We start from the raw sequence: 19,155 nt of genomic DNA, 5'->3' as shown, positions 1-19,155 counted from the left end.
TGTCCGCCCCGTCGTGTGCGTCTTTCACTGATTCTATTGCCAGTGTACTTACTGTGAATGCCCGCAAGAAAATGAATCTCACAGTTGTATGTGGTGACATACACTGAATGTACTTCGATAATAAATTTACTTTGAGCTTCCAGAATCTCAGGGTGCTGAAAGCACGTCACTGCCAATCACAGACTCTCTGAAGCGTACTGACGAGAAGCACGGCTACGCGTGTGTTTGGAGTGAGCGCTGACATTAGCAATGATAGAAATTTCCCGTCTCACCAGGTTTCGCAGCCTTGTGTTTTACAACAGGGGGCAGCTGTACCATTTGCCCGAGGCGGTCAGAACTCTCTACATTCCTGGGTGCCTGGGCGAGTGGTGTGGTCACCCCACACCAAGGTGTGACACCTGTTAGTTCAGCCTTATACACACCGGGTGCAATGCAATTTCTTGCTCACCAGAACATATGGTACTGTGCAAAAGATCAGCTATATATTTATGCCAAAGACTTTTGCACAGTACTGTAGGTGTAAAACAGCAAAATGAGCTGTCTCATGAAAATAAATGGACACAGGAAGGTGGATGGAGGGTACACTGTATTTAAGTTGAGGGTTAGTGAGTTGTAGGCATTCTTTGCTGCCAGTGAAACCAGGCTGCCCCCAGCACAACCGTCAAACTGTGCCGTCGTTGGTGCAAAATGATGCATATCACTGTATGTATGTATTTATTTATTATTTACAGATGTTGGCGCGTGGCCTAGCGGGCAAGGCATCAGACTAGTAACCTGAAGGTCACTGGTTCGAGCCTCAGCTGAGGCAGCGTGTTTGTGTCCTTGAGCAAGGCACTTAACAACACATTGCTCTGCGACGTCACCGGTGCCAAGCTGCATGGGTCCTAGTGCCCTTCCCTTGGACAACATCGGTGGCGAGGAGAGGGGAAGGCCAGCAGCTTGGGCAACTGCCGGTCTCCCATACAACCCTGCCCAGGCCTGCGCCCTGGAAACTCCAGGTGCAGATCCATGGTCTCTCGAGACCGACGGATGCCACCACCACAGATACAACAGCCCTTCTAGCCGTGCTTGCCCTGCAACCCCCGACAATCTTGATTTAACCCTAGCCTAATCACAGGATAATTTACTATGACCAAATTATCTCTTTGGGCTGTGGGAGGGAACCGGAGCACCCGGAGAAACCCCAGACATTCCGTGAGGAAGGCGTACAGAGACTCAATACAGGGGACTCCAGAACTGAGCTCCCAGCTCTGAGCTATAACAGCCTCCCGCTAACAGCTACACTACCGTGGCACCCTTTGATTGCATTTTTTGATGAACGAGTGACAAGTAACTGAATCGACAACCAATGGGCTCACTTTCAAGGACTCTACAACTCACGTTCTCAGTGTTATCTATTTATTATTTGGTTTTGATTTTTGTATTTACACAATTTGTTGTTTTTTCACATTAGTGTTTGTCAGTCTTCATTTTGGTCACCTACCTACAGGAAAGATACCAATAAGATTGAAAGAATACAAAGAAAATTTACAAGGATGTTGTCAGGACTGGAAGATCTGAGTTATAAGGAAAGATTGAACAGGTTAGGACTTTATTCCTTGAAACATAGAAGATTGTGGGGAGATTTGATAGAGGTATACAAAATTACGAAGGATATACATAGGGTAAAAACAAGCAGGCTTTTTCCATGGAAGGTCATGGGTTAAGGGTGAAAGGTGAAAAGTTTAATGGGAACATGAGGGGAAACTTCTTCACTCAGAGAGTTGTGAGAGTCTGGAACAAGCTGCCAGTACGAGTGGTGCATGCAAGCTCCATTTCAACATTTATAAAAGGTTTGGATAGGTACATGGATAGTGGGCGTATGGAAGGCCATGGTCGGGGTGCTGGTTAATGGAATTAGGCAGTTTAAATGGTTTGGCATGGGCTAGATGGGCCAAAGGGCCTGTTTCTGTTCTCTATTTTTCTATGATTCTATGATAGCAATGCTGACTATGAAATGGCACATTCCCAATAAAAGATCATTGACTATTCTCTGGAGCAGGGATTCCCAACGTGGGGTCCACAGACCCCTCGGGTAATGGTAGGGGTCCATGGCATAAAAAAGGTTGGGAACCCCTGCTCTAGGAAAAGAAATTTGCCAATCTTATCTGGTCATTATGGGGCTCCTTACCCATAAGTGTGATGCCTCCTGACTTCATGACCCTTCATATATCAGGGCATTGAGTAGCGGAGTTGGGTCGTTATGTTGAAGTTGTATAAGACACTGATGATGCCTAATTTGGAGTATCGTGTGCAGTTTTGCTCACCTATCTACACGAGAGATATCAATAAGATTGAAAAAGAACAGAGAAAATTTACAAGGATGTTGCCAGGACTTGAAGACCTGAATTATAGGGAAAGGTTGACAAGGTTAGCATTCCCTGGAGTGTAGGAGAATGAGAGGAGATTTGATAGAGGTATACAAAACTATGAGGGGTATAGATAGAGTAAATACATCGAGGCGTTTTACCCTCAGGTTGGGTAAGACTAGAACTAGAAGTCATAGGTTAAGGGTGAAAGGTAGAATCTGAGGGGGAATTCTTCACTCAGAGGGTGGTGAGAGTGTGGAACAAGTTGCCAGTGGAAGTGGTGGATGCAGGTGAAATTTTGATAAGCCAATAGGATGGAGGGTTATAGTCCAAGTACATGTATGTTCAGGTGGGCCGAAAGGCCTGCAATGTGCTGTAATGTTCTATGGTCTACAGAACTGTGCAAAAATCTTAGGCACCCTAGACATATACATGTGGCTAAGGCATTTGCACAGAACTGCAGGTGTAATTAAACTTTATAAACAGGAACCAGCTTGTTCTTCTATCAACTCTAATGAGGCAAGTACTTCAGTTTACAACTGAACAGGTAAGATTTAAAAGCTGAAACTCTGAAACTGGAAGGAGCCCCCCCCCCCCCCCACCCCCACCAAAAGGTACGGACTTTCCCTCTTGTTTAACTCCAGCTAAAACTACTTTTTGTATAAATACTTCAAAGAACTCAGAAGAAAAGGCCTGAAATAATAAGAAAGAAGTCATTTGCTCATGGATGTTCAAGATAATTCACCTTCTACCATCTGCACTAAATATGTGCACATGTTGAACATGTTGCACCGGAGAATGGAGGACAGAGGCCTGATTTCAGCAAGTTTCAGAAACAGGACCAAGGACTGGAGCCTGTCCTGGGTCTGGAGGCCTGAGTGTGAAGGGGGTGAGAGGGTGAGAAAGAGGCTTGTTTTGCTGTTGTTGTCTTGTTTTGTTCTTTTATTTTTACTTATTTAGTGATACGGTGCACAGTAGGCCCTTCCAGCCCTGTGAGCCCCACTGACTCAGCAAAACCACAACCCCAATTAACCCTAACCTAACCAGGCAGAGTGGAGCAGAAACAGTTACTTTCCTTGGAAATGGGGCCCTTTTCGATGTCTATAGACTTAAGGGCTGGAGGAATAACTATTTCAGCCAGTGAGGGATTGGATGTCCTGAACACAACCTGAAAGGGTAGAAGCGTGGCCCACACTTAAGAAGTTCAGTAAGATTGAAAGAGTGCAGAGAAAATTTACAAGGATGTTGCCAGGACTTGAGGATCTGAGTTATAGGGACAGGTCAAGTAAGGTAGGACTTCATTCCCTGGACTACTATAGAATGAGGGAAGATTTGATAGAGGTATGCAAAGTTATGAGGGATATAGACATGGTAGGGTGGTAGGATGGAGATATGTCTCTCACAAATGAAGTGTAAGGTGCTCTTTCCCTGCAGGTCAGCCTTGGGCAAGGTGTAGCATCTGCTTAGTCCCCTGATCAGGGTCACGTGAAGCCACGGGAGCGGGTGATGGATGGTCGGATGTGCAGATCACAAGTCCTGGTTATCTGACCACTGACGCCAGGCAGGCAATCTCTGAAGAGTATTGATAATGGCTGGGGTCACCCGTCTTGTAAAGACACTGCCCAGAAGAAGGCAATGGCAAACCACTTCTGTAGAAAAATTGCCAAGGACAATCATGATCAAGTCCATGATCACCCACGTCATATGACACAGCACATAACGAATAACCAAGTACTACCTATGCCTAAATGCAATATTATGTGCTTTATGTGTGCAGTGGAGGACAACATTTACTTATACACTCAATAAATCAAATGATATAGCATGAAAACTTGGTTTGGAGAATCAGCCACGAGCTTAGATTTAAGGGGGTACCTCCTGTACATAATAAAGTGTATGTTCATGGTCTTCAGTTACTCTGGGCAATCCATGTCAAATGTTGACATGCTGTGCACTCAGAGATGCTCTTCTGCACACCACCTGGTTATCTGAATCACTGTCACCTTCCCATCAGCTCGAACCAGTCTGGCCATTCTCCTCTCACCTCTCTCACTAACAAAGTGTTTTCGCCCACAAAACCGCTGCTCACTAGATGTTGTTCTTTGTGTGTATTCTTACACCATTCTCTGAAAACTGTCGAGTCTGCTGTATGTGAAAATCCCGGGAGATCAGCAGTTTCTGAGATACTCAAACCACCCCATCTGGCACCAACAATCATTGCGCGGTCAAAGTCACTTAGATCACATTTCTTCCCCATTCTGATGTTTGGTCTGAACTACAACTGAACCTCTTGACCGTGTCTGCATGCTTTCATGCATTGAGTTGCTGCCACTTGATTGGCTGATGAGATATTTGCATTAACGAGCAGGTGTAGAAGTGTACCTAATAAAGTGGCCATGGAGTGCGTTTGGGCTGAATTCTTGGCATTTAAAAGATATTCAAATGGAAAGCTAAAGCAGAAAGTTTTGATTAGAAAGGCTGTTCTTTGATGTGCTGTGACTTCACTTTTGCCTCATTCCTGTATCTTTATTCTTTTTGTTTCCTGGTGCTCAGTAAAGGCCACATAAAGACATTGAACGCCCACGAGGTTGCACACTCTAGCACCTTACAGGCGCTGCCTTCCAGTTTCGGCACTTACTGCTGCTTCAGGCGTCAAAGCCCAGTTTTCCGGAGCTGCAGCGCGGCTCCCCCTTGGCCCCGGCACCACTGCTGATTAGCACGCACCTCGCCCAGGTAAACTGCAGCCTGCCCTGCGCGCTCAAAGGGTTAAGCTTTTGCATGCACCGTAATCCCTCCCAAAACAGCTCAGGGAAAAGAGCGCGAGTCGTTACAGCAGCCAAAATAAAGCCCAGCGTACCCAGTCAATATATCAGACAAGTACATTCTGCTGACCCTTCATAAATTTCTCCCAGCTGCACAGAGGCAGCGTGCACCCCTGAAGCTCCTGCCTTTGTACCTGCCTTTCCTCGGATAAGCAGGTAATCATGAGCTGCCACTGGAAGGTGACCCATTAACATGATGGATTTTGTGTATAGAACAAATGGGCTGAAGCTTGCAGATCTGCGTCCTTAATGCACCTTGGCCTTTTGTTCTGTCATATCAATATCCACACAGGGCCTCATTACAGAGCGACACAACACAGTGATGCACAGAAAGGGTCATCTACAAGCCTTTCGCTGTTTGACTGACTCCAATGTGCTCCTGCTAAATCTCACCCAGAGGATTATCTGCAAGTAAGGGCCCCCACTCTGTCTCCCAGAAGCCAGCAACATCTGAAAACATTTTGCAGTTCTCGGGGCAGAACGAATGATCAGAGTTAATAGGGAGAGCTCATTCTCGATCGTTCGTAGGATCGTATTAAAGAAGGTGCCTGAGGGAAGCCCGTTTAATGTGAAAATAATGGTTAATCCAAATGTAACACTTTTATTCTGATATTTAAGTTTTTGTGAGTTTAATTTACAGCAGTTAGAGACTTTAGTGTTTGATATTAGGTTGTTAGCACAGAATTATTGCATCCTTTTCTGTATTCGCAAACTTAAAAATGTTTTTATTGTCTATACACCACATTCAGTATAATGCATGCATACTATATGTATATATACACACACTCATTAACAGATATGCCATTATGTGGTAGCACGATAGCATATTGGTGAGTACAACGCTTTACAGTACAGGCGACCCAGGTTCAATTCCCAGCGCTGTCTGTGAAGGAGTCTGTACGTTCTCCCTCTGACTGTGTGGATTGCCTCCAAGTTGATCCAGCTTCCTCTCACAGTACAAAGACCTACCGGTTGGTCGGTTAATTGGTCATTGTGAATTGTTCCGTGATTAGCCAAGGGTTAAATTGGGGGATTGTGGGCATTGCAGCTCGAAGAGCTGTATCTCAATCAATCAATCAATAAATGAATGAATGCATTTGCAAACACACACACACACACTCACACACACACACACACACACACACACACACACACACACACACACACACACACACACACACACACACACACACACACACACACACACACACACACACACACACACTTTCAGTTGCCAAAGTTACTATGTAAAAAGTAGAGGAGCCAGAATTCTCTTAGTCGTCAGTCATCAATGAAGACGGGCATTTCCACAGTGATTTTCACAGCCACGGGACTCTGAAATATTGTTGTGGTTTGTAATCTCTAGTCGGTCCTTGGGCAGGAATCTCTCTTGAGCAATTGGATAAAAATGAAAGTGAATTTGCTTTGGTGATGTTGATTGACTCACATCAATCTATGCTACGAATGGTCCTCCCTCTTCCTCATCCCACCAGTATCTCCCACCTCCTCAATATCCCAACACTCAGCCCTCTCCGTAATCCTGCGCGCTCACACTTCACGAGCTCCGACTCTATTTTCAACTTCCCCTTCCTTTCCAAAACCCTCGAACATGATTAGGAGCAGCATAATGGCGTAGTGGTTACTATAACAGTGCCAGCAGCCTGGGTTCAGTTCCGCTGCTGACAGTAAGAACCTTGTACGTTCTCCCTGTGATCACATAAATTTCCTCCAGGTGCTCTGGTTTCCTCCCACAGTCCAAAGACGTATGGGTTAGTAGGTTAACTGGTCCGATGGGTCTGATGGATGGCAGGGCTAGTTGGGCCGGAAGGAGCTGTCACCATGCTGTATCTCTAAGTAAATAGTACCTAAGTAAGTAATTAGTTAATAAGTAGTAAGTAAATTGATTAATTAATAAATAGATAAATAGATAAAAGTAACATCTTCACAAATTCATACCTATCATCCCCATATCTCCTCATGTTGAAGATGCTGAATGCTGAGAAAGATTTAAAGTTTGCATATACACCTTCTAATTCAATCATTTCATGTTATACATCACTTTCAAGTTCAATTTAGGAAAAGCTTGAGTAGAGTAAGACTTTATTCCCTGGATCGTTGGAGAATGGGGGCAGATCTGATAGAGGTATACAAAATTACGAGGGGTATAGATGGGGTAAATGCAAGCAGGCTTTTTCCATTGAGGTTGGGTGAGACTAGAACTAGAGAATGAAGGATGAAAGGTGAAATATTTAACGGGAACCTGAGGGGGAACTTCTTCACTTCGAGGGCAGTGCGAGTGTGGAACGAGTTGCCGACAGAAGTGATGGATGCGAGTTTGATTGCAATGTTTAAGAGACATTTGGAGAAGTTACCAGGGTGGGGAGGGTATCAAGGTCTAGAGTTGCATAGGACTAGGCAGAATTACAGTTCAGCACGGACTAGATGGGCCGAAGGATCTGATTCTATACTGCCGTGCTCTATGACTCAAACTCAGGACGTCACGCTGCACATGGGGGGAGGGGGGGGAATGGACAGTTGACTGTACCCAGATGAAAGATCTGATGAAAGAAGCTTTTCACTGCTCAGGGAACACAATAAACTGAGGCTCCAGTTAGTGTTTTAGACAGAATTGTAGGATCTGAGTTCCAATGACGGCTCACACAAAAGTTTACCACTTTCCCTTGACCGTTAATCAGCTGTTTATTTCCAGTACTGCTCTCTCAATCATTAATTTTTGTGTTGATTATTTTTCATGAATAGATCTAACTTGCCCACCCAAAAAAATATCCAAGTGCATTAAACTGATCATTTGTGTCAAATTTCTGTGCTGCTTCCTTTCCCTGTAGGCCGACTTACTTATAATACCGTACTGTGCAAAAGTCATCGGCACACAGTACTGTATTCGTCAATGTGGAACGGACAGCGAGTTTGCAAATCTGGTGGGAGCAAAGGATGCTGGGAATGCCGAGGGTGGAGCACCGTGGGAGGGGTGTGGCAGAAAAGGAGTGCTAGGGGCAGGGGGTGGCACAGGTGCAGACGCACCCAGCCCTCACATACCAGCCAAGGTCATTTGATTCCTACAATTGGTTTATTGATCATTCATTAAGGTCTCCGATTCTCCCTACTCCCTGCTCTCTCCCTTCCCCTTTTCCCAACTACAATTCCCCTCTCCCTTCTCCAATTCCCACTCTCATTCCCCAATAGCCCCATATCAGAATCGGGTTTATCATCACTCACATATGTCATGAATTTTGATTTTTTGCAGCAGCAGCAGTACAGTGCAATGTGTAAAATTACTACAGCACTGTGAAGAAGTCTTAGGCACTCTAGCTACATATATACATGCCTAAAGCTTTTGCACAGTGCTGTATTTCCCCCAAATATTCCTCTTATCCACTCTCAGGTGAAATATCCACACTTAGATAGCACCTGTAACATGGTGGAACACCTCAATGAAGTTTAATCAAACAAAATTTGCCAACACAAGGAAAGAGAGAGGGTGAGAAGGAATTCTGAGGCTTCCAACCTTGACAATTGCTGTTGAAAAGTTGCCGTTGAATGAGAACAGATTTACAATGTTATGGAGAGAGATTGAACACAGACTTTGTTCGTTAGAGTATGGGAGACTCAGGGGCAATCATTCAGATGTGTATAAAATCTGGTGAATGCACATGGTCTTTTTCCCAGGTTGAGGAATCAAGAACCAGAGGGCATAGGCTTAGGGCAGGGGTCCCCAAACCCCTCCGTTAATGATAAGGCTCCATAGTATAAGAAAGGTTGGGAACCCCTGGTTAAGAGTGACAGGGGAGAGATGTAACAGGATTCTGAGGGGCAACTCTTTCACATAGAGTGATCAATATAAGGAACGAGCTGATTGAGGTAGGTACCCTAAACAACATTTAAAAGGTACTTTGATAGGTACATGGATAAGAAAAGTTTAGTGGAATATGGAACAACTGCAGACAAATGGGACTAATTCAGATGAGAATCTTGGTTGGTGTAGATCAACACACACAAAATGCAGGAGGAAGTCAGCAGGTCAGGCAGCCTCCATGGAAATAAATAAACGGTCGACGATTTGGGCTGATAGCCTCCATCAGGACTTGTTTATTCATTTCTGTAGATGCTGCCTAAGATGCTGAGTTTCTCCAGCATTTTGTGGGTGTTGCTCTGGACTTCCAGCATGTGCAGAAACTCTTCTGTTAATGGCATGGATCAGATGGGCCAAAAGGCCTGTTTTCATGCTACGTCTCTGTGAAAGTATGGTTGTCAGTAATAAGCTGATTATATTTGGAGGCAAAGAAGAGACAGGGTTGTAGGACCAGGACAGAGTTTAGTAATAGAGAGGGGTGTGGCTGCAAATCACTCATTGCCACCGGATTATCATACAAGGGCTGGTTGTCAGGGGTAACCTGGAGACAACTCCATAACTATCCAAGGGCTGGTTACCTAACCACTTGTTATAGTCTGCAGATTCATTTCCTTGTCTGTTAAACCGTGATTACAGCTTAATTTACTGTTGAATTTGAGTCAATCTACTGCTTATCAAATAATATTATATCTTATTACAATTGAAAAGGTAGAATTAACTGTATAAATGTCTGAGCACCCACTAAGCAGAAAATCATTGCTTTCTTTGTAATACACATTATGCTTTGCCACAGACGACACGTCTTGCTCACTGAAACCAGCCTGGCGAATCACAGCTGAGATTCCTTGCGCCGTGACACATTCCTGTAAGGGTCATTCCTCCAGTGAACTCAGGCGCTAATGGATTACGTCTCATTAAGGCGCGCCTTTTACCGGAATGAGACAACGTTTGAGGCTCCAGACCCACCATAAATCAACCCCACCACCACCGCACCCCTCCCACTCTGCCAGCCATATGTGAGAGCAGTTTTTTGCCAATCCTCAGTTGGGTTGCTAGTTCAGGCATCTAACACACTGGCCACTAGCCAGGGCCATACTGCCCAGTGACCCATGACTGTGTGATGGTAGACACAGGCCTCCAACCAGGAGGTGATTTATAGTCTGTCAGTTGAAGCAAAGTAGAAGCACACGCAGGTTCAGAACAGATGTCAAAGAGGATCAAGATTTAAAGATGGGAGTATGAATATTCAAAAGATGGTGACAGAAGCTTAGAATCCTCGACACTGACCATGTCATTACGAGCTCTGTTTTGAATGAGATCAACACTAAAGCTGGTTAATATTGCGCAAGCCGTGTAATTTAGTGCTAATTTGTGCCAATTTGCGAGGTCATTTTGCGCGGGGCTCTGAGCAACACTGAAAATATCCCAACTCCTTCGGCACGAGAGTCACAAAGGGCAAAGGCCGTCACATCATCGGGCAGGGCGCAGGCTACAGAGCGCCGTTTGTGATTCTAGCGCACACCCAGGAAACCCAAAGGGTTTAGTCGTCTCCACATCTTGCGACGAACGTTCAGCTGAGGGTCGCTGGGGGAGGGTAACAGACAACGCGCTGACTGCTCTGAGATCAGTCAATCCGCTTCATCAGGGGCCCCTCTAGTACAGACTCCAGATGAGAAATAACTGATCCTAGTCGTCGAGTCGTAGAACAGCCTCTTTGGTCCATCTAGTCCGTGTCGAACTATTAATCAGCCTGGGTCCCATTGAGCTACGCCCAGACCCTAGCCTTCCACACCTCTCCCAACCATGTACCTATCTTAAATGTTCCAATCGAGCCCACATCCACCACCTGCGCTGGCAGCTCACTCCACACTCTCACCACCCTCCGAGTGAAGAAGTTCCCCCCATGTTCCCCTTAAACATTTCACTTTTCTCCCTTAATCCATGACCTCTAGTTTTAGTCTAACCCAACCTCGGTGGAAAAAGCCTGCTTACATTCACCCGTTTTATACCCCTCATAATTTTGTATGTCTCTATCAATTCTCCCCTCAGTCTTCTACATTTTAGTAAACCTATTCAACCTTTCCCTAATCTAGTGGGTTAGATGAAGTCCACCTTTCAGTTATCACCAATATTTCTCATCTCCCATAGAATTAAGCGATTCATAGAAATTAGAACAGTACAGCACAAGCCCTTTGTATCAACCTTTTAACCTGTTTTAAAATCAATTTAACCCTTCCCTTCTCCACAGCCCATCACGCTCCATTAGGAAGTGAGGAGAGAGAGAGAGAATGAGAGAGAGAGTGGGAGGGAATTGGAGAGGTTGGGAGAAGGAATAGGGAGGGGCGAAGGAGAGGAAGAGGGGGAGGGAATGGGAAAGGGAGAGGAAATGAGAGAAGGAGATGGAATTTTCAGAGTTGGGAGGTGAGAGCTGATATTGGACCACTGAAAGATGATGCTGGTGAGGCAGTAATGGGGGACAAAGAAATGGCAGATGAAGTTAATGGGTACTTTGCATCTGTCTTCACTGTGGAAGACACTAGCAGAGTGTCAGAGCTCTGAGTGTCAGGGAGCAGGAGTGAGGGCCATTGCTATTACAAAGGAAAATGTGCTAAGCAAACTGAAAGATCTTCAGGTGGATAAGTCACCTGGGCCAGAAGGACGACATCCCAGAGTCCTGAGAGAGGTTGCTGAAGAGATAACAGATGCATTCGTCATGATCTTTCAAGAATCACTTGATTCTGGCATGGTTCCGGAAGACTGTTAAATTGCAAATGTCACTCCACTCTTTAAGAATGGAGGAAGACAAAAGAAAGGAAGATATAGGCCAGAACCTAACCTCAGTGGTTGAGATGAGGTTTTGGGGTACTTGGAAACTAATGATAAAATAAGTCAAAGTCAGCATGGTTTCTGTAAAGGGAAATCTTGCCTGACAAATCTGTTAGAGTTCTTCCAGGAAGTAACAAGCAGGGTGGACAAAGGAGAGGCAGTGGATGTCACTTACTTGTATTTTCACAAGACATTTGATAAGGTGCCACACATGGGGCTACTTAACAAGATAAGATCCTATGGTATTACAGGAAAGGTACTGGCATGAACAGAGGAATGGCTGACAGGCAGGAGGCAGTGAGTGGGAATAAAGGGGCCTTTTCTGGTTGGCTGTCAGTGACTAGTGATATTCCTCAGGGGTCAGTATTGGAACCGCTGCTTTTCATGTTGTTTGTCAATGATTTGGACAGTGAAATTGATGGCTTTGTGGCAAAGTTTGTGGATGGTACTAAGATAAGTGGAGGGGTAGGTAGTGCTGAGGAAGCAATGTAATTGAAACAGGACTTAGACAAACCGGAAGAATGGGCAAAAAAAGTGGCAGATGGAATACAGTGTTGAGAAATGTACGATAAACGGAACAGTGTGGACTGTTATCTAAATGGAGAGAAGGTTCAAACATCAGAGGTGCAGAGGGACTTAGGAGTCCTTGTGCAAGACCCCCAGAAGGTTAACTTACAAGTTGAGTCTGTGGTAAAGAAGGCAAAATGCAATGTTGCCATTTATTTTGAGGGGAATAGAATATAAAAACAAGGAGATAATGTTGCGCCTTTATAAGACACTAGTCAGGCCGCACTTGGAATATCGTCAACAGTTTTTGGCTCCACGTCTCAGAAAAGATGTGTTGTCATGGAGAGAGTCCAGAGGAGGTTCACAAGGATGATTCTGGGAATGAAGGAGTTAACATATGAGGAGCATTTGGCAGCTTTGGGCTTGTACTCACTGGAATTTAGATGAATGCATGGGGATTTCATTGAAACCTACCAAATGTTGAAAGGACTAGATAGGGGTATCCGGAACTAGCGGGCACAGCCTCAAAATTGAGGAGCAACCTTTTAGAACAGAGATAAAGAGGAAATTGTTAGCCAGAGAGTATTGAATCTGTGGAAAACTCTGCCACAGGCTCTGGTGGAGGCCAAGTCCGTGGGTATATTTAAGGCAGAAGTTGATCGTTTCCTCATTGATCAGGGCATCAAAGGATATGGCAAGAAGGCAGGTGTATGGGGTTGGGTTGGATCCAGGATCATGATGGAATAGTGGTGCAGACTCGATGGGCTGAATGGCCTAATTTGCTCCTATGGCTTATGGTCTTATAGTCATGGAAAGGAAAGGGGAAGGGGAGGAGTGAATGGGAGAGGGAGGGAAAGGAGAAGGCGGGGAGGGGGAGAGCAAGAGAGAGAGGGAATGAGAGGGGGACAGAAAGAAGAAGGTAGTGGGGGGGAAGAGGGGATGAGAGAGGGAGGGAAAGGAGAGGGAAGGGAAGGGAGAGGGTGGGAGAGGACATGGGAGGAAGAGAGGAAAAGGGGCAAAGGGGACTGGGGAGGAAATAGGAGAGGACATAAGGTAGGAGCAGTGATCCACAAACTGAAGAAGATGTGTTTGGTCATCTCAGTGTTCAGTTGGAAGAAGTTTCGTCTCATCCTCTGCTGGATTCTGGGGCTGGCACCTGAAGAACTGAGGAACATAGTTCCATCGTCTTTCGAATATTGGGGAAAAATGTTGGAAAATATTAACAAATGTTGGAGGGGTTTCAGCTCCCTGTCTGAGAGGAAACACAGGCCCACACCACCAGGTTCAGTAACTGCTACTGTCCTACAGACATCAGGTACTGCACAACCCTAACACTACCCCAGCAACAGAACCATACGCCTACCTCATGCACTACCAAATGTCAGTGAAATGTCACAGGTACTGAGGTACTGGGAATTTCCTTGCTTTGCTGCCATCCATACAGATCATGCCATCACACCAGCGCAGACAAAGGACAACATTAAAGTGTTAAAGTAATGGAGAAAGTGCAGTGCAGGTAGACAATAAGGTGACTTGCAATCATGTGGTACACTGTGATGTCAAGATAGTGGCCGTGCTATGTTGGTGCTGGAATGTGTGGTGACATTTCACTTGTGTTGGTTGTTAACACAAACGGAACATTTCACTGTACGTTTTCCACATCACCCTCATCGTTTTCATTATGTGCCATGTTGTCCGACGCAGGCGACCATGGTTTTGACATGACCGTGATTGTTCCTGGCAAATTTTCTCCAGAAGTGGTTTGCCGTTGCCTTCTTCTGGCCAGTGCCTTTACAAGACGGGTGAGCCCAGCCATTATCAATACTCTTCAGAGATTCTTTGCCTAGTTGCATAGGCAGGACTTATGATGTACACCAGCTGCTCATACGGCCACCCGCCCCACGCTCCCATGGATTCATGAGATGCTGATTGGGGGGTGGGGGGCTAAGCAGGTTCTACACCTTGACCAAGGGTGACCTGCAGGCTAGCGGAGGGAAGGAGCACCTTACTCCTCCCTTGGTGGAGATTATCTCCTCCCCATATGTATGATAAATATATCTGAATCTGAAGAGTCCATACTATCACATTATCAATAGTCTTAGAACAGGGTTGAAGCTGTACTAGAGCCTGGTGGGTCATGCTTGTGCACAAAGGGAGTGGGGGTAGAAGAGAGAGATGTCCAGCGTGGGTGGGGTCTTTGATTGTACTGGCTGCTCTAGTGAGGCAGTGAGAAGTGTCGACACAGAGGGGATGCTGGTTTTCATGATGTGAAGACGAGACCAGCTAACCATGGAGTTAATTTTGTTTTTCTTACACCGTTACTTTGTTTTGGCAGTCTTCTTTCTTCACTGTCTTGTGTAATTTATGCTCTGTGTGTTGCCTAAACCTACAAGCTGCTGCAAGCCCATTTCTCACTGTACCTGTGCACATCCGAATCAGAATCAGGTTTATTTTCACAGACAAACGCTGTGAAGTGTGCTGCCTTGTGGCAGCAGAGCAGTGTAAGACTGTAAGTTAAGATCAAACTGAATAAGCAGGTTTTGCATAAGAGGAAGAGTGGGGCTGTGTACGTGGGTTCATGGACCGTTCAGAATTCTGATGGCGGAGGTGAAGCAGCTGTACCTGAAACATCGAGTATGGGTCTTCAGGCTTCCATACCTCCTCTCTCATGCTGGCAATGAGAAAATAAGCTTAACTTGGCTTTATTTATTTATTTGTTTGCTTGTTTGTTTGTTTATGTATGTGTTTATTTAGTTATTTATTTATCTATCTATCTATTTATTGAGATGGAGGACAGAAACATAGGAAACCTACAGCACAATACAGGCCCTTCGGCCCACAAAGCTGTGCCGAACATGTTCCTACCTTAGAACTACCTAGGCTTTACCCATAGCCCTCTATTTTTCTAAGCTCCATGTAGCCATCCAGGAGTCTCTTAAAAGACCCTATTGTATCCGCCTCCACCACCATCACCAGCAGCCCATTCCCCGCACTCACCACTCTCTGCGTAAAAAAACTTACCCCTGACATCTCCTCTGTACCTACTTCCAAGCACCTTAAAACTATGCCCTCTCATGGAGAAGAGAGCCTGGCGTGGACAGTGGGGGTACTCGACCATGAGGGTTGCTTTCTTGTGGCAGCACTCCATGTAAATATCCTAGTGGAGGGACGGGCTTCGCCTGTGATGGACTGGACTGTGTCCACCCCTCTCTATAAACTTGTTTCTCTTGTCAAGATCTTGCTTCTCCACCATCATTATCATCATCATTGACCGTGATTGTTGTTGGTAAATTTTCTACAGAAGAGTGCCTTCTTCTGGGCAGTGTCTTTACAAAACGGGTGACCCCAGCCATTATCAATACTCTTCGGAGATTGTCTGCCTGGTGTCGGTGGTCCCATAACCAGGACTGGTGATGTGCACCAGCTGCTCATCCGACCATCCACCACCGGCTCCCGTGGCTTCACGTGACCCTGATCGGGGGGCTAAGCAGATGTTACACCTTGCCCAAGGGTGACCTGCAGGCTAGCAGAGGGAAGGAGCACCTTACCCCTCCTTTGGTAGAGACATATCTCCACCTCACCACCTCTGCTGTATCCCTCTAAAACCTGAACCAAACTATACACATAACGTTGGGACTGATTGGGTTTAGGTCAAGGAACCAGACTTTACTTTGCATTTCAGGTGACGTTACCTGTAAACAACAATATCGGAACATTTATCTACTTTGGTGACAGGAGAATGGAACTCCTGTACTGTCTTTACAATTCCTCAAAGGAGTCCTTCAACATTCATAGGTGAATATACATATTAATTATACAATTTACATATTAAAAGGGTCGAGAATAATTCCAAACTTGGGACCTTATCCATGAGTTCTCTAAAAATACCATGGAATGGTAATTTCACACCTCTTGCCTCCTTTCTTCTGCTATCCTTTTCTTCCCCCGTACCTCCCCTTTCTCTTTCACCTGCCTCTCCCCCCCACCCCCATGTTTGTCCTGTTCGTCCCTCCAAGTAATCAGGATGTTTATTGATCGACAAACGGTGACCTGAAACCTGAAGAGTCACTGGAAGTGGAACTAGAATTGGAACTGGTTTATTATTGTCACATGTACCGAGATACAGTGAAAATCATGTCTTGCAACCTGTTCATACAGATCAAATCATTGCACAGAGCTTTGAAGTAGAAGAAGGTAAAACAATAACAGGATGCAGAACGAAGTGTAAAAGCTACAAAGAATTGGCAGTGCAGGTAAACGGTAGATTGCCACACAAATTGATAAGGTTTTTCAGAAGGTGTATGGCATATTCACCTTCGTTAGTCGGGGATTGAGTTCAAGAGCCGTGAGATATTCTTTGAGTTCTATCGGAGCCTGGTTAGATCACACTTGGTTGTATTGTGTTCAGTTCTGGTCGCCTCATTATAGGAAGGATGTGGAAGCTTTAGGGAGGGTACAGAGGAGATTTGCCAGGATGCTGCCTGGATTATAAAGCATATCATATGAGGATAGGTTGAGCAAACTAGAACTTTTCTCTTTGGAGTGAAGGAGGATGAGAGGTGATAAGAGGCATAGATCAAGTGGATAGCCAGAGATTTTATCCCAGAACAGAAACGGCTAAAACGAGGAGACAAAAATTTAAAGTGATTGGAGGAAAGTATGGGGGGGATGTCAGAGATAATTCTTTTACACAGTGAGTGGTGAATGCATGGAACAAGGTGGAGGCAGATACATTAGGACACTTAAGAAAGTCTTAGGTAGGCGTAGAATGAGAAATGGAGGGTTATGTAGAAGGGAAAGGTTAGACTGATGTTAGAGCAGGTTAAAGGGTCAGCACAACATCATGGGCAGGTACTGTGCTGTAACGTTCTACGTTCTATTGTGGGGTCAAAGTCTGGGAAAGTAGGAACAGGGCTGAGTGCTGAGAAGAGATAGGCATGAATTAATCACTGAATCAGTGTTCAACATCCCAGTGTTACCTCAGCAAATCTGACTGCAGTATGAATCCCGTTGTATTTGTTATTCAAGCAGATTAGGCTTGCTAAAATTAAAAATTTTAACAGCTTTAGAGAAGCACTGCCATGAATTATTTGGTAAAATATTTATCAGTGCACTAAGTTCCAGCCTCCCTTCAATCCTGAGTATTTCAGACAGATTACAAATGTTATTGAATCACTCCCGACGCCTCTATCAATTTAACAATCTTTTATAAACCATTAAAATTTGTTAAATAAAACTAATGTCATTGGTGGGATTGGAATAATTTGAAGAAGTGGAGACCCTCTCAAGCTTTATGGTAAACTGCTTTCAAATGAATGATGAATTCTCAACTGTTAAAATTATCCCGAGATTAATTTTATCCTAACTTGCATTTCTTAAATACTGTCTCGTACTCTGAGCCATAAAGATTAGTGTTTGTGTCGATTTTCTTAAGAGAAGCTCGCCCCTTGTGTCGCAATATCATTGAAACCAACTAATTGACTCTCTGAGGATTACACTTGGTTGCTCAGTGTTTAGATGCTGGTTTGACGTACATTGGAGTTGCCCATTTTTCAATTAAATCTTTCTGAAGGACGTATGCACTTAAGAAAGGAAAGGGTTCATATACGGCTTCTCTCTTACACAATGGCCCTGTAATTGTGAATGTGAGGGGCATTTCTTACCGATTATCTGCAGGTGAAATCTATTCCAATTTAATATTGGACAGCCAGGCATCAAAGCTTAAAAAAAGGGCTGCCGGCAAGTCACCTTGACTTGCTCTGGATGCACGTGTAAAGCATCCATTGACCGGGATAATGGACACAGCAATCGCTGAGACAATTTTACACGAGGAGTGGGGCACTTGAATCCGTGGACACTCAGTATTAAGAGAATCTTTCTTCCTCTGAAGATAGTGGGTCTCAGTTCTGCCTAGAAAAGCTTGATAATTGTTAACTGTCATTCCCAAGGGAAGCCAGGGCAGAGTGAGGAAGGATAATTGGATTGGTGAAAATTTCAGACACTCCATTACAGAATGCGATCCATTCCATGCTTAACCCTTGAAGTCAAGGTACATTTTTCACCGGTAGACAATTAAGAAAGAACTGGCAATGATTTTTTTTCGGACTGTATGCCTTCACCATTTCAGAGACTAACAGTAAATTGTTCCTTCTGAACCTCTCTTGCACTGTAATTACAGAGCACTGCAATTAACCTCAGCTGTCCTTGGCAAGCCAGGCCTCACTGCTTGCGATATCCAGGTCTGACCGATGAGGCAACCTTTAGTCTGACTGCAGCAGACAGAAAATAAGAAGTGGATAAAATGCGGATAAAATGCGGATAAAATGGAGCCTCTCTGATGAATCAGAGCTCAGTGAGTGTTACAGCTGCATTGCGTCCACGTGCAACGCCCACCATTTCATCCACGTGCAACGCCCACCATTTCATCCACGTGCAACGCCCACCATTTCATCCACGTGCAACGCCCATCATTTCATCCACGTGCAACGTCCACCATTTCATCCACGTGCAATGCCCACCATTTCATCCACGTGCAACACCCACCATTTCATCCACGTGCAACGCCCACCATTGCATCCACGTGCAACGTCCACCATTTCATCCACATGCAATGCCCACCATTTCATCCACATGCAACACCCACCATTTCATCCACGTGCAACATCCACCATTTCATCCACGTGCAACGCCCACCATTTCATCCACGTGCAGCGTCCACCATTTCATCCACGTGCAACGCCCATCATTTCATCCACGTGCAACATCCACCATTTCATCCACG

The 19,155-nt window shown here is 45.0% G+C and overlaps 1 long non-coding RNA gene across 1 annotated transcript in view; it reads left to right on the top strand.

Moving 5' to 3' along the window:
• LOC140730106 (uncharacterized) overlaps window positions 1–18,662 on the top strand; it is a 31,709-nt gene extending 13,047 nt beyond the window's left edge. Inside the window, exon 3 of the long non-coding RNA XR_012099519.1 lies at window positions 18,553–18,662. This is a non-coding gene — a long non-coding RNA (uncharacterized lncRNA). The remainder of the gene's footprint in view (window positions 1–18,552) is intronic.
• The last annotated feature ends 493 nt before the right edge of the window (window positions 18,663–19,155 follow it).

The sequence above is a fragment of the Hemitrygon akajei genome, chromosome 7 (assembly GCF_048418815.1).
Source record: "Hemitrygon akajei chromosome 7, sHemAka1.3, whole genome shotgun sequence".
Taxonomy (NCBI): Eukaryota; Metazoa; Chordata; class Chondrichthyes; order Myliobatiformes; family Dasyatidae; genus Hemitrygon; species Hemitrygon akajei.
Note: the sequence above shows the minus strand (reverse complement) of the source record. Positions and strands in the feature narration are given on the sequence as shown.